The following is a 13,020-nucleotide window of genomic DNA, read 5'->3' on the forward strand; positions in this document are numbered from 1 at the left end:
CAGGCTTTGGTGCTTGAAAGGTAAATGGTTACTGCTCAGGAAGGTTCTTGCCTGTTTTCAGAGAGAGATTTGTTGTACATTTACTTCCATCAGCCACGTCAGTGGCTTGGCGAAGAAACTTGCCCCCTCAGGGTTCTCCAAATGATGACCTCTTTCTTTCAGGTCACCAGAGAGTTCCTTCTTATTTCTCTTATTCCAAGTGAAACATTAGACAGCCAGTCCTCTCCTCTTGCATGAACCACAAGGGCTTTGACCAGGCTGAACTAAGAACTCACAACCTGTCTTCCAAATAGGGTTTTCCACAAACTTGCCAGCTTTTCCTGTTCTTGTCTCAGCTGCTGTAACTGTCTGTAACACTGTAGAACTGATCTCTGTGTGCGTGTGTGTCTCTCTCTCTCTCTCACATACATAGAAAGAGTGTTTTACTCTCTATGCTTGAAAAACCACATGACCCTCTTAGAACAGCAAGTTTTCTTCCAGACAATCTGCGGCTCTGACAAGCTCTTTCATCTGTTGTCTTTTGTAAACAACAACCATTAGTGAAGTCTCTTGGGCACTCTCCAAAGCTTTTGCAAAGGCTCTGAGGCCCCGACATGTCTAGCATGAGCAGAGCTCCAGTATTTTAAATAAGGTCTGTTTTAAAGTGTTTGTATGTGACCTACACTAAAGCCTGCCACACTTTATCTCCCAAAATCATATCTATATTCTGTCACACAGCAGAAAGCATTGTTTTGTATCCTATCCTATCTAGGAAAGTCAACTCATTCAGCAGGTGGTGCAACAATAAGAAAATAAAAAAAACAAAATTGCAGGGAGGAATTGTTACAAAATTGTTACAATAGTCCGGGTATAATGTTAAGTTTGGGGTAAACAAATAAGTATATTAAAACAGTGCAAGGGCATAAACTTTTACCAGTGAAAGATTAGTAATATCAGGAGGACAGAAATTGTCCTTGAACCTAAAGATTCATGTGTGCAAGTGCATGCATCTTCTGCCTGACACAAGTGGGAGAAGAGACTGATGGGGAAGGGATGAGTCCAGGAGGTTGGTGTAAAAACACACAGAAATGCTGGAGGAACTCAGCCGGTCTCGCAGACTCTACAAGGTAAGGCTGCATCTGGAATACTGTGTGCAGTTCTGGTCTCATTACTTGAGGAAGGATGTACTGGCTTTGGAGATGGCGGAGAGGAGGTTCAACATGTTGATTTCAGAGATGAAGGAATTAGCCCATGAGGAGAGATTGAGTCATCTGGGACTGTACACATTCGAATTTAGAAGAATGAGGGGATTTTATAGAAACATTTAAAATTATGAAAGATATAGATAAGATTGAGGTAGGTATGTTGTTTACATTGGCAGGGGAGACCAGATCTAGGGGATGTAGCCTCAAGACTTAGGTTAGTAGATTTGGGACAGAAATGAAGAAGAACTGCTTTTCCCAATTGAGGGTGGTGAATCTGGAATTTGCTGCCCATTGAAGCAGTGGAGGAGACCACAATAAATATATTTAAAACCAGTTTGGATAGATTTTTGCTAGTAAGGGAATTAAGGGATGTGGGGAAAAGGCAGGTAGGTGGAAATGATCAGCTATCATCAGATCAGCCATGATCTTATTGAACAGTGGAGTAAGCTTGATGGCTTACTTCTGCCTCTATTTCTTATATTCTTATGTTTCAGCCCTGAGCCCTTCTTCAAGGTATAAGCAAAAAGCAGGCAAGCATCGTAATTAAAAACTGGATATTAAAGGGGAAGAATCAGAGGGGGTGGAGTCCAGACATAACAACCAAAAGTTGTTAATTGGATTTGTAAGAGGGAAAAGGGAAGAGAGAGCTGGGGGGCATGATGATGGGGAAGACAATGGGGAAGTGGGTGTTTAACAGAAACCAGAGAAGTTGATTTTAATGCCATCTGGTTAGAGGGTGTCCAGATGGATGATGGGATGTTGTTCCTCCAGTTTGTGGGTGGTCTCAATCTGGCAGTGCATGAGGCCATGGATAGACTTGTCAGAAAAGGAAAGGGAATGGGAATTGAAATGGGTGGCCAGTGGGAGATCCAGTCTATTGTGCTGGACAGAGCCGAGGTGCTCAACGAAGAGATCTCCCAATCTGTGCCCAGTCTCTTCAATGTATAGGAGATCACAACAGGAGCACCAAATGCAGTAGATGACCCTCGCAGATTCACAAGTAAAATGTTGCTTTACTTGGAAGGACTGTTTGGGCCCTGAATGTGGTGAGGGAGCAGGTGGGCACAAGTGGAGCATCTCCTGTGGTCACAGGGGTAGGTGCCAAGGGGTAGATTTCACTCCATATATGATGGCCTAAGCTGCATTCATAATCTTAAAATGATTAAAATTACCAGAATCATATAATTTCTGAAGAAGATTCTACCTCATTCTAACTTCTGGACTATTTCTAATTTTAATTTTTTTACTAAAGCTCACCAACATATAATTAGTTTTGCACCCCTGTATTCCACTGCTCATATCAAGCTTGTTTCTACTTCTTTACATCACAAAGATCACCCTGTGTTTAGAGTCAAGTCAGTGCAAGATCAACATGTTCATCAATCTTCCTCATCCTTTCTGTAGCACAATCAATCATTCCATCCTCCTCTGCCCTTTACTCTCCATGGTTCAAATCTACATCATCACTAAATCATGGCTTAATTCATCTGTGCCCAATGTTAAGGCTTTACCTTTATCTTCCTGGTTTTTCTCTCATCTGCATTCTACGCCAAGGAAGCACCATCCAGAAACACAATGAAAGTCAAATTTACCGTCCCCTCATGACAAAGTTAATGAACGGTGTCAGTTTTTTTAAACTAAAAATTGACTTTATTCACAATAAATTATTTACTAAAGGAAAATTGTTCAAAATCTCTTCGCACCCTTAGTTCCGTATCCATATATTTCCATCATTGCACATTATTAAATTAATTTCTATTTACACCATTACCACCACCATGGCACCTTGTTACTCTCGCCTCTGTTGTTTGAAGGGCTTCCCCTCAGTCTCAGCCCATCAATGCCTTGTCAGGATGTCAGAAGACATTAGACTTATTATTAGAGTTCTTTCGAAGACCCCAGGGCAGTAGCTGCAGAGGAAGACATCCTGTAGCTGGCAAAAAATGCACCAAAATGTCTTTTGACAATGTCACTGCATCACCGCTGTTCTCACCCAGCACCTCTATTGTTGACACTACTTCCCAAGCCAAAGCTCTCAACACACCAGCTCCTATAACAAGGCAGTGTCTCAAGTCAGGCAGACAGCCTGTTGACACTTTCACCTGGTGTTTTTACTACCAGCATTGGGGAGTCAATGCATATAGGTGCCTGCCACCCTGTGCATTCTCAGGAAATGTCCTGGCTGACTATCGTTAATGGCTGCGATGTTTGGCCGAAATTCTACGAGCCTTCTATATTTTTGGGATCAGCTATCCCAACGTAAATTTTTGTGGAATGTTTGGCCCCCACAATATTTCTACCAAGGGTTCTCCCGTTCACAATAAGGCAAATTGCTTGCCTCTGGAGAAACTGCAATGAGCTAAACAAGAATTCCACAAAATGGAAAAGCTGGGGATAATTCGTGGGTCCAACAGCCCATGGGCGTCTCCATTATACTTAGTCCAAAAATGCATCAGAGGGTGGAGACCTTTTGGAGATTATAGATGGCTCAACTTTCACCACTATACCAGATTGCTGCCCTATTTCCCATATTCAAGATTTTTCACTGAATCTTCATGGGACGAAAATGGACTTGGTACGTAGATATCATCAGGTGCCAGTGGAACCAAACAACATCATGAAAATGGCAATAATTACCCCTTTTGGATTGTTTGAAATTTTACTTATGCCTTTTGGGTTAAAAAATGTAGCTCAGACCTTTTAGCAAGTTATGGATACAGTAGGACGTGGCATGGCCAACGTCTTTATTTATCTAAACGACATATTAGTCACCAACAAAACTAAAGAAGAACACATGAACATCTGTGTACACTCTTTAGATGTCTGTGAGAATTTGGACTGACCATCAATCCAAATAAATGTATTTTCAGACAATAGACCATAGAATTCCTGGGGTATAAAATCACCAACAAGGGTGTGGTTCTGCTGCCTTCCAAGATCAATAACATTACTGAATATTCCAGACCAACCACTGTCAAAAGGACTGCAAGAATTCTTGGGCATGGTTAATATTTATCATCATTTCCTTCTGGCAGCAGCTCACGTTATGAAGCCACTGTCTTTTCAATCTGCTGACTGGTAATGCCAAATCTATTCAGTGGACAGATAAAAGTTGAAATGCTTTCATAAAGACAAAGGAACTATTAGCTCAAGCAACCATGCTCAGTTATCCTGTCCTAAACACAGCCGCTACCCTTTCAACATTTGCGTCTGATGGGGGTGGCCATAGGGGGCACTTTGCAGCAGTATGTTGATGGACAATGAAAGCTATTGGTATTCTTTAGCTACCACCTCTGTGAGGTCAAGAAAAAATACAGCACCTTTGATAAAGAGCTCCTAGCCATATACTTGTCCATCCGTCTCTTATGCTACTTTTTGGAATGAGACACTTCACCATGTTCACAGACCATAAACCCTTGGGGCTTCACATTTTCGAAGGTGTTGGAGCCCTGGTTAGTTCAACAACAGTGGCAGTTATCCTTCATTTCAGAATTCTCTACCAGAATAATACACATTTCTGGGAAAGACAATGTAGTGGCAGATGCATTTTCCTGCTCCGTTGCACTCGAGGTATCAACTATGAACCACGGTATTGACTACATGGCTCTCGTTGTTGCCCAAGTGCAAGTCAGTAAGATGGAGTCGTATCGCACCTCAATAACCAACCCACAATGGAAGGATGTGCAGATCAATGCCGATGGCAAGCAGCTCTTCTGTGACGTGTCAACAGGACATCCACGGCCAGTGGTTCCAGGTTTGTGGAGACATCACATTTTTGATTCTATCCGTGGTCTTTCTCATCCATCCATCCATCCATCAGATTGACCATTTGTCTGACTTCAGACCAATTTATTTGGCACAGTCTGAAGAAAGAAGTCACACAAATGGCCAGATCTTGTGTGGCTTGTCATAGGCATATGAAAGCACTGCTACAACTCTTCCCACCAGTAACTTGCCGTTTCAACCATGTTCAAGTGGGCATTGTGAGATCAATTCCAGTTTCATGAAGCTACCACTTACTTTTCACAGTGATTGATAGGTTTACGAGATGGCCTGAGGCTCTCCCCATGGTGGATGCTTCTACGGATTCTTGTGCACGTGTATTCTTTAATTCCTAGGTGCCTCATTTCAGCTACCGCCACACATCACTTTTGATGGAGGACCTTAATGTACACCTTTGTTATGGATGCCCATATTTCGGCTGTTCAGCGCTATGCTTCATCATACAAATACCTATAACCCACAGTCCAACATGATGTTTGAACAATACCATCATCAACTTAAATCAGCCTTAATGGCCCATTTGGATGGTCCCAACTGGTCAGACAAATTACCACAGGTGTTGCTCAGCATTTGGACAACTCCAAGAGAGGATCTTCCCACTTCGTCTGCGGAGCTTGTGTAAGGTGCATTTTTGGTGGACCCAGAACAATTGATTTCACATGGATCCAGTAAAGATGAAGATCCCAAAGAGCTGCTGAGCAGACTAAGGGATACCATAGGCAAATTATCCCTTGAACCATCATCATCACATGGCAAACATGTTTCTTTTGTACCACATGAATTGAAGGATTGTGAATACATGCTCATATGTAGAGGAACACATAGAGAGCCCTTGCAAGCACCATACGAGGGACAATATAGGGTGATAAGACAAATGAGGTCAACCTGCATCTTGGACATTGCCAGGCAGCCTCTGTCATTCACAATTGACAGACTTAACCTTGCCCATGTTGACAAAACTGCATACTCAGCACCCAGCAGTCTTTTTTTTTAAAATTTTTTATTTTTCACACCATAAATCACATTAGCCATGTTACACACTTTTTCTTTTTCACACATATACAGTGACTTTTTCTCCCCCCCAGCACCCAGCAGTCTGACGCAGGGGTCAACCTCCCAAAAAGAAATTACCTCGTGATAGTGCCAGTTCTGGGGGGGTTGTTTAGCGGCATTATAGATAGACTACAACTCCTAGAAGTCTTATGAAACGGTACAGGACGTCATAACATGGTGCACATGGTTTAGTGTTTTAAAAGAATATGTGTGTGACTCGAATAAACAAGTTTGGATTTACCTGCAACTGTGAGTGTCATTAATTCACGTTCGTCAGCCACCACTGCATTTTCAATGGCTACAATTGGATCCTGTGGGAATTTAACCTCCATTATTAAATTATTTATTTCCAACCAAAAAGGTTTAAACTTAGGACACTGCCAAGTAGTATGCAAAACTTCCTGTCCACATCTGTAGCACAAATCCAAGAAAGTCTGATTCAATTTATTTAGCTTTTGTGGTGTCAAATATAACTGATGAATAAAATAATATTGTACCAACCTATAACTCACATTTATTCTGCTTCACATACTTTCTCTACACAACTCAATCTAATTGCGCTCATCTATTTGCTTATTCAACTTCCCATCTTTGTCTTGAATTATGAACCCCTACCTTCTGAGCTTTTATTTTGTAACAACCTATACATTACTGAAATAAATTTATTTATATCTCCACTTCTTTCCCTACTGGAAATAACAGATCTTGCCCAAAATGTTCATGCAAAAATCTCATGACCTGATAATTATATGCCTGTCTGTGAGGATGTGACTGAGCCATCCTCTTCCTCAAGGCTCCCTCAGTGAAACTTTTGGAAGGATAAGTGTGAGCTCGTCTCATCCTGCTCACTGTGCAGATTTTTGATCTGAAGATGATCTTGGAGAACTCTGAAGTAAATAACACTGCTTACCAGCTCTTCGACTTCCACATTTCCTCTCTCACATCCAACCCACTCAACTGCACATCAGTTTTCATTTCTTTTCATCACTATGGCTGACCTTACAAAGTGCATCCTGTTCAATGCTACTGAAATTCAGACAACACATATAACCATAAAACAATTACAGCGCAATAACAGGCCAGTTTGGCCCTTCTAGTCCATGCTAAACACCTTCTCCCACCTAGGCCCTTTGACCTCCACCAGGTTCATACCTCTCTAGTCCATATACCTATCCAACTTTTCCTTAAATATTAAAATTGAGCCCACATCTACCACTTTGGCTGGAAGCTCATTCCACACTCCCAGCACCCTCTGAGTGAAGAAATTCCCCCTCATGTTTCCCCTAAATTTTTCCCCCTTCAATCTCGATCCCTGTCCTCTTGTTTGAATCGTCCCCATGCTCAGTGGAAAAAGCCTATCCATGTTGACTCTATGTGTCCCCCTCATAATTTTAAATACCTCAATCTTCTACCGCTTCAGGGAATAAAGTCTTTGCCTGTTTAACCTTTCCCTGTAACTCAAACCCTGAAACCCAGGCAACATTCTTGTAAATCTTTTCTGCACTCTCTCTATTTTGTTTATATCCTTCCTATAATTTGGTGACCAAAACGGCACACAATATTCCAAATATGACCTTGCCAATGCCCTATACAACTTAAATATGATGTCCCAACAATACTCAATACTCTGATTTATGAAGGCCAACATACCAAAAGCTTTCTTCATCACCCTATCTGCATGTAACTCCACTTTCAGGGAATTATGTATCAGAATCTTAAATCACTTTGTTCTACGGCACGCCTCAATTGTCTACCATTTAGCATATATGACCTTTGCTGATTAGATCTACCAAAATGTATCACCTCACATTTATCAGTATTAAACTCCCTTTGCAATCTTTCAGCTCACTCTAACTGTTCTATATCTTACTGCAAGCTTTGAAAACCTTCTTCACTGTCCACAACATCACCAATCTTACTATCATCTGCATACTTATTAATCCAATTTACCACCCAATCATCCAGATCATTAATATATATATATATGTATAAACAAACAACAATGGACCAAGTACCGATCCCTAAGGCACTCCACTAATCACCGGCCTCCAATTTGACAAATAAATTTCTACCACTACTCTCTGGCATCTCCCAACCAACCATTGTTGAATCTGTTCCACATGGATGGAAAGAATTACTTGCTGGTTATTGATTATCTTTCAAACTATCTGGAGACTGTGCTGCTTCCTAGCATGTCTACTGCTTGTGTGATCCAATATATGAAAATGATCTTTGCAAGACATGGAATTCCTCAAATTGTCTACAGTGACAATGGACCAAGCTACAGTTGTAGAGAATTCCAGAGACATGTGACTTCAAGTCCTCTGCATCCACAGTCAAATAGAAAAACAAGAAAGGAGTTCACATAGGTAAACGGTTGCTCAAGAAACCACTTAACAGTGGTTCAGGTCCGTATCTAGGTCTACTGAGTTACAGAGCTTCTGATTGGATGTAGACTATGCACCACACTTGCCTACTCTGCAGGCCCAAGCAAGAACTGAGATGTTGAATGGAAACAAAAGCATTTGCAAGGGAGACAAAAGGCAAACTATGACAAATCAACAAAAGCTTAGGGCCACTGGCACAACATGACACTCTGAAACTCAGAGATCCCAACAATTGGGACAAAAAGGCTTCTGTTCTGAGAGAAGTAAATCCAAAATTCTACACTGTCAGAACAGAGGAGGTCAAATACTGAGGAGAAATTGAAGGAGCCTGCTGAAAATGCCAGAGATACTACGGGAAGAGATAAATGCAGAGGATTCAGCTTGTACAGAAACAGAGAAAACACCACCTGTACTAGACAGTAGTGGACAAACAGAGCTGACACAAACAAGCACCTGTGGTAAGAAGATCCACACAAGTTTTCAAAGCACCTGACAGCCTGAATCTGTAAAAGAAGAACTGCACACTTAAAGGTTTGTGCTGTTTATGTTCATGTTACATTTGTATTGAACTTTAAATTGAAAGAATACTGTGTTAATGTGTCATGTTTTATTAAACATCTCAAGGAAAGGGGATGTAATGATAGAGTACTATCACTAGGAGGAGTTGGAGTGTGTAGCATTTTGGGTATGCTGTTGGATCTTGGGTAGATTCAAGATGGATGCCTTCATATGAGGTCTGCATGTATGTGTTCTGTTTCTTTGTGGTGTTTGCTTCGTTAATAAATCTAGTTGTTTTTAAAAAGAATTCAAGTTCCTTTATTGTAATAGAAGAAACATCACAGCATGAATACATTGGACTCAATGGTCCATTCCACATCATGTATCATGAGGACTCTATCTGGACTCATCAAATTTCAGCTTCACATTCATCTGTCCATAAGACCTTTTTCCAGAATTCTTCAGGCTCTTTTAAATACTTCTTGGCAAACTATAATCTTGCCATCCTTTCTGTGGCTGACCAATGGATTGCATCTTCCAGTGTAGCTTCTATATTTCTTTTAATGAAGTCTTCTGTCTCCTGATGAGTTTTTCTGATTTATTGGACATATGTTTGGGGATTTTTTTCTTCAGGAACAGCTACTTACCCTTCTACCATCAGACTCCTCAACAATAATCTCAATCAGGGGCTCATTTAAGGACTCTTACTTTTGCACGTAATTATTTGGCTTTTTTTCCCTCTCTGTATTGCACAGTCAGTTGTTTACATTTCTTTATTTGTTAATGTGTACATTTTGTAGTGTTTTATTTTTTGGACACTAGTAAATGATAATTCTGCCTCACCCATAGGAAAAACAATCTCCCGTACATGGGAAAATTTCAGGTAAGACACTCTTGTATCAGAATAGCTCCAGATAGGCACAAACATCTTCATTACCTCAGCATCACAGTGGAAATATTTATATAAGCCACCTTACAAAAATAAATAAAAATATTACATGAAAAGTCAAAGAAGGCAGTGTCATTGCCATCAGATTCCTGAATGATCAATGAACCCGAGGGGAAGAAGCTCTTCTTGGGCCGTTGTGCTTGTCTTCAGGCTCCTGTACCTTTTTCCTGATGTTAGCAGAGTGAAGAGGGCATGGCCTGGGTGGTTGGGTTCCTTGAGGATAGAGGCTGCTTTCTTAAGGCACTGCCTCTTGTAGATGTCCTTGATGGAGTGAAGTCTGGTGTCGCAGGCTGAGTTAACAACCCTCTAGAGTTTTTTCTTGTCCTGAGCATTGGTACCTCTGTACTAGACTGTGATGCAAGCAGCCAGAATGCTCTCCATATAGAAGTTTTTTTTTAGTCGTCAGTGACACACCGAACCTCACAAAATATAGCCGCTGGTGAGTTTCCTTTGTGATTGAATCAACCTGGTGGCTCCAGGACAGATCCTTGGAGATGTTGACACCCAAGAATTTGAAGTTCTTGACCCTCTGCACTACTGAGCCCTCAATGAGGACTGGTTCATGTTCTCCTGACTTCCTCTTGAAGTCCACAATCAGCTCTTTGGTTTTAACATAACATAACATAACAATTACAGCACGGAAACAGGCCATTAGGCCCTTCTAGTCCGCACCGAATCAAACACCCCTCTCTAGTCCCACCTCCCTGCACAATGCCCATAACCCTCCATCTTCTTCTCATCCATATACCTGTCCAACCTTTTCTTAAATAATACAATTGACTCCGCCACCACTATTTCTCCCAGAAGCTCATTCCACATGGCTACCACTCTCTGAGTAAAGAAGTTCCCCCCTCATGTTACCTCTAAACCTCTGCCCCTTAATTCTTAACTCATGTCCTCTTGTTTTAATCTTTCCTCCTCTTAACAGAAATAGTCTATCCACATCCACTCTGTCTATCCCTTTCATAATCTTAAATACTTCTATCAAAACCCCTCTCAACCTTCTACGCTCCAAAGAATAAAGACCTAATCTGTCCAATCTCTCCCTATACTCTAGATGCTTAAATCCAGGTAACATTCTGGTAAACCTTCTCTGCACTCTCTCCACTCTGTTTATATCCTTCCTATAATTAGGCGACCAGAACTGCACACAGAACTCCAAATTAGGCTGCACCAACGTCTTACACAATCTCAAGATCACCTCCCAATTCCTATATTCCATGCAATGATTGATAAAGGCCAGCATACTAAAAGCCTTCTTCACCACCCTATTCATGTGAGTTTCTACCTTCAGGGAATGATGTACCGTTACTCCTAAATCTTTCTGCTCTTCTGTATTCATCAATGCTCTCCCATTTACCACGTATGTCCTGTTCTGATTCTTCTTAGCAAAATGAAGCACCTCACACTTATCAGCATTAAATTCCATCTGCCATTTTTCAGCCCATTTTTCTAAGCAGCCCAAATCCCTCTGCAATCCTTGAAAACCTTCTTCATTATCCACTATTCCACCTATCTTAGTATCGTCTGCATATTTACTAATCCAATTCACCACCCCATCATCTAGATCATTAATGTATATAACGAACAACAATGGGCCCAATACAGATCCTTGAGGCACACCACTGGTCACCGGCCTCCAACCTGACAGACAATTATCCACTACCACTCTCTGGCCTCTCCCTTTCAGCCAATGTTCAATCCATTTGACTATCTCAAAATTTATACCTAAAGACTGCATCTTCCTAACTAACCTTCCATGTGGTAGCTTATCGAAGGCCTTACTGAAGTCCATATAGACAACATCCACTGCACTACCCTCATCCACATTCTTAGTCACCTCTTCAAAAAATTCAATCAGATTGGTCAAACATGACCTTCCTCCCACAAATCCATGTTGAGTGCTCCTCAATGTTGAGGCAAAGTTGTTGGTGTGACACCACTCAACAAGCTGATCTATCTCCCTCCTGTACACTTCCTTATTACTGTTTGTGATTCTGCGGACAAATGTGATGTCAATGGAAAATTTATAGATAGCATTGGAATTGTGCCTGGCCACACAGTCATTGGTGTATAGTGGGATGAGCATGCATCCTTGAGGTGCTCCTGCATTGATAATCAGTGAGGAGGAGACATTGTTTCCAATTCGTACTGACTGCGGTCTTCCAAAGAGGAAGCCAAGGATCCAGTTGCAGAGGGGGTGCAGAGACCCAGGGTTTGGAGCTTGTTGACCAGCACTGAGCGATAATAGTGTTGAAGACTGAACTGTAGTCGACGAAGAGCAGCCATATGAATAAATTTCTGTTTTTGATGCGATTCAGAGCTGAGTGGAGAGCCAGTGATATTGTGTCTGCTGTGGGTTGATTGTAATGATAGGTGAATTCCAGTGGGTCCAGTGACCATGACCAACCTCTCAAAGCATTTCATCAGAGTAGATATTAGTGCAACTGGGCGATAGTCATTGAGGCAGCTCATTTTGCTCTTTGTGGGCACTGGGATGATTGATGCCCTTTTGATGCAGGTCGGAACCTCTGGTTGCAGCAGTGAGAGACTGAAAATGTCTGTGAGTGAGTTAGTTTGCACAGATTTTCAATACCCTGATTAAGTGACCTGATTAGTCTTGGAGGGTCCTGAGATAGTTAAAAGTTGTTGGCACTGCACTCATCTGAGCAGTTTAAAGAGTTTTCCATCATATTCCTGACTTGAGCTTTGTAGATGGTGACAAGACTAGATGTTAAGAGGTGAGGCACTCACCAGAGCGTATCCAGACTCTGAGGTGATGAGAATCAGAATTTATCATCGTGAACAAGTCATGAAATTCAATGGTTTGCAGCAGCTTCATGGTGCAAACATTCATATAATAATGATCTTACAACAATAATATATATATAAAAAATAAAAAGCGTAGTGCACGAAAAGTAAGGCAGTGTCTTTTGTTCATTGATTATTGAGGAATCCGATGGCAGCAGGGAAGAAGCTGTCCTTGTGCGTTGAGTGCTTGTCTTGGTACATGTGGGTACCAATGACATAGATTAAAAGGAGGAAGTACTGAAAAAGGATTACAGAGAGCTAGGACAGAAACTAAGAAATAGGACAGCCAGGGTGGTGATCTCTGGTTTGCTCCCTGTGCCAAGTGCAACTGAGGACAAAAATGGAAGGTTAAGAA

Source organism: Narcine bancroftii, chromosome 4 (genome assembly GCF_036971445.1).
Source record: "Narcine bancroftii isolate sNarBan1 chromosome 4, sNarBan1.hap1, whole genome shotgun sequence".
NCBI classification, from domain to species: Eukaryota; Metazoa; Chordata; class Chondrichthyes; order Torpediniformes; family Narcinidae; genus Narcine; species Narcine bancroftii.